The sequence below is a fragment of the Coffea arabica genome, chromosome 5c (assembly GCF_036785885.1).
Source record: "Coffea arabica cultivar ET-39 chromosome 5c, Coffea Arabica ET-39 HiFi, whole genome shotgun sequence".
Classification (NCBI taxonomy): domain Eukaryota; kingdom Viridiplantae; phylum Streptophyta; class Magnoliopsida; order Gentianales; family Rubiaceae; genus Coffea; species Coffea arabica.
In genome coordinates, this window is record NC_092319.1 from 41465838 (window position 1) to 41469694 (window position 3857).

The 3857-nt window shown below is 35.1% G+C and overlaps 1 long non-coding RNA gene across 1 annotated transcript; it reads right to left on the reverse strand.

The window, feature by feature from the left end:
* LOC113689569 (uncharacterized) lies at positions 1 to 3644 on the reverse strand. Its single transcript, XR_003448193.2, has 3 exons — positions 3085 to 3644; positions 737 to 792; positions 1 to 160 (listed from the first exon to the last, which is right to left on the reverse strand). It is a non-coding gene; the product is annotated as an uncharacterized lncRNA (long non-coding RNA).
* Positions 3645 to 3857: the final 213 nt, after the last annotated feature.

Sequence of the window (3857 nt, forward strand, 5' to 3'; positions counted from 1 at the left end):
TAATAATTAGGGTTTAAACATTTTCCAGCTTCAAGTGGCAATCCAAAATAACCAATACGTTTTTCAATTCACAATACAATACAACGGTAAACTGCAGTCTTAAGATTCAAGTACAAATTAAAAGAAATCAGCACTGCTCAGATTTCTCAAACTTCAAGACCTGTCAAGGAAAACAATTAAACGTGGGGTGAGCTAAAGCTCAGTGGTGCCCCAAAAACATGCAATCAATTAAAACAATTAGCACGTATTGATTCGACTGAAGTAAACAAATAGGAAGGCGATAATACCCAAGTGTACCTTAGACTGGTCGAGGGATTCACCCAACGACTTTACTTCTAGCACTTGTTTTATTATTATTGACTCGTCGAGGGATTCACCCAACGACTTTTCGTCTATCACTTGATTTATTATTATTGACTCGTCGAGGGATTCACCCAACGACTTTTCGTCTATCACTTGATTTATTATTATTGACTCGTCGAGGGATTCACCCAACGACTTTTCGTCTAGCACTTGATTTATTATTATTGACTCGTCGAGGGATTCACCCAACGACTTTACGTCAAGCACTTGGATTCACAAAAAAAATGCTTTACACAAGTCACCACTCGAACGACTAGTGTGGTAAAGTACACACCGCTCACTTCGATGGATCAAAACCAATTTTTGCGATTATCACACTTAAATTCAAGGAAGCACTTAATCATGTAAGAATAGAACAAACAGGGACACTCACCAAGAGTGAAGTTCAGATGTCAAATTGGGATTCGAGTTCCACTTCCTCACGATACCCTAAAATAACAAATATTGAAACTATAAGTTTTTACTCCGTTTTTAAGCTTATAGACATTGAGGTATAATTACATACTACTAATTCACTTTCCCTTAGGAAATCAAGAGTCCCTTGGGTTAATACGTGACAAAGTAGAAGGATTGTTTCCTATAGTTTTCATTAAGATACTTTTCCTGAAAAAAATAACTTGTATTACTTTCTTGAAATAAATCGACAAATCTCTTAATATCCACGTTAGGAAGTTACTTTGAACATTTCTTTAAAGCTATGGTTTTTGCAAAATTATTACTAAACTATTTTACCTAAAAATAAGGTTTCTTGCCGAGTAAGTTTCTCAAGCTTTTCACTAAAATTAGTAAAACTCGTATTTTGGAACTTTTCCTATAGTTAACTATCCAAGTGCAAAGCTTAAGGAAAGAAAAGGAGTTAAAATAAGACTTAAAGTTTTCAAAAGCTATAGAACTTATTTACTATAGCTATCAAGGCTAGTTTGAGCTAAAGGAAATTATCGAGTTGGAAAATTTTTAGGCAAAGCACTAGATATGGAGTTTTATAATATAATACTAGCTGGAAAAATATTTTTGATTAATTTGACCACAGTTACTCGAGTTCGCTAAGTCGATACAACTTCCACAGCTCCGATTCCGTTTCGAAATCATAATATGAATCAAAATGTGGTAAAAATCACATAACAAATTACTAGGACTTCGTCAATCATTAGCCTTAAATTTCAACAAGTGCATTTCCGAATAAACTAACATGATCAACCAAGGCTTCATCAATCATTAGCACTTGGTCTCAGCAAACCCAACATAAGCAAGTAAAAGTAAAAGTAAAGCTTCCAAGACATTCCAGCAATTCACTTTCATCACACCGTGGTACTTATAAAGTCATTCAAATGGCCAAGGGCTTCATCAATCATTGGCCCTTGACGACATTAGTTACTTCCAACTACAATTGAATCAAGAATTTGAACCACAAGTAAGATAAAATCTCAATCCAAATTCAAGTTTAGTTTCTCAAAGAAACAGGATATTCATGCAAAACAGTCTACTTTAAACATTCACAGACAGCGATACACATGGAGGAAAAATACGAAATCTCTATAGGTCAAAGGCCTATGATTCTAGTTTCAAATACCACTGACGGCGCCTTAAACGGATTTTCCTACACCAAGATATAAACATTTTATCGAGACTGGTCAGGGACATCCGAAAATCTGGAGTTTCATTTTCCACTAATGAAAAACTCCTTTTTTTTTTTTCTTTTAACACCAACATGTTTTTATTTCAAGCCGTCCATGCATTCCTTATAGATTCCCAAACAACATATTCCAGGCATTTTAACCATTATATTTTCAAGAAAATTTCCAGAATCCAAGTTGATAATTCAACTCAATATTCGGCAATCACAAGAGAATTTCCAGCAATTGTATACTAGCGTTTTTGGTTCCAACTTTATATGTACTAATTGGTTCGTTGCTAAACAAATTGTATATCTTGAAATTTGCATCTCTTATGAAATTCTGAGCCACCATAATCCAAGGAAATAAAATAAATTTCCAGAAACAAATTACAATTTTCCCAACGATATTGAAATTCTGGATCATACCCCTTCGGCTATCACCCAAAATTTCCAGCAACCAATCTACTTTAGTTCGAATTTTTCCTTGGTTTAAGTATGGTATTAGGTACTCAATTCAGCGTTTAAACACTTAGCTAACTAGTTGACATTTTTAACTCAAAAATTGAATTCAATTAGCAACTACAAATTTCCCAAAAATCCAGAAATTCTCCCATGAGCCTCGGTGATCATGCATGAACCACTTTCAAATTTTCCTTTTTATTTTTCTGGTTTAGGCCATCTCATTGCTACATGCACAGCTTAACTGATTAGTTATTGACTAATTAAGCACAGGGATCAATTCAGAGGGTCACATTTAGGCAAGTTAAACTTACATTTTCTGCTCAAGCTCACGGCAACATTACTACATCAAAACAGAATTTCTTATGTTCCTTGGTTCATCATCCGAAAGTTCCAAGTTCCCATGCAAAGCTTTGAACAATTTAATTAGTTAGTGATTAGTTAATTAAACATCACAACAAGCTCAGAATAACAGAGTTTGATCATCTAAGGTAGCATCATTCCAATCAGTCTCGGATGAAGCACTATCGCACATCAGAAAATTTTTGCTGTTTTTGTAACTACCATCCGAAGTCTAATAATCAACATGCAAGATTTTAAGTTAGCTCCAGAACCCTCTAATCAACTCAAACTAGATCAAGAAGTACCTCTGCTAATGCTCCGTTCACGCACGAACAAATCTGGGCAGAATTATTTCCCTAGGCTCGCGACTGGTTTGGGGTTGTCTTGGCTGAGCAGATGGTGGAGCTGTGGTGGTTGTTGCGGCTGGAAAACTGGGTGTAGCTTGCGGATTTCAGCTCTCCTACCTTGCTCCAGCTGCTGATCCGAAAGGGAAATGGTGTTGTGGAGCTGAGGTGAGAAGTTGGATTGTGAAGAAAAGTGGAGGTGGAGCCGCGGTTTTGGCAATGGAGGTAGAGTGCTTGTGCGGTTGTGTGTTGGAGTGGGAAAGAAATGTATTGGCCGAATGTGAGGTGGTGACAGACGGTTATTTCGTGAGGTTGTGAGGGTAATTTTGATCTTTTCACTTGCTCTCCTAATATCCACTCCTAATATCCACTTAAGTCCCTATTTCTAACTTAATCTAATTCCAAAATTTATCCCAAATGTAATTTGAATACTTAATAATATACTAATCTCGCAAAGATTTGATTATCGAGATTTTAACGTCCTAAGTATACTAAGTGTACTTGTAATGGTTTTGTCTAAAATTATCAAATGCAACTTAATACTAAGGTTCCTATTAACTCTTAACATTATTAACGATTAAATTAGCTATCGGAATTCAAAGAGTTTGTTTTTAAGTAATAAAATTACTCTAACTCGAGAAATATTAATTTAGTGTAACAAAACCGAATAATTCAATATTGGGCACAATTATATTATTTTTTTTTTTACATAGAAATTATCTTTACACTTTTAT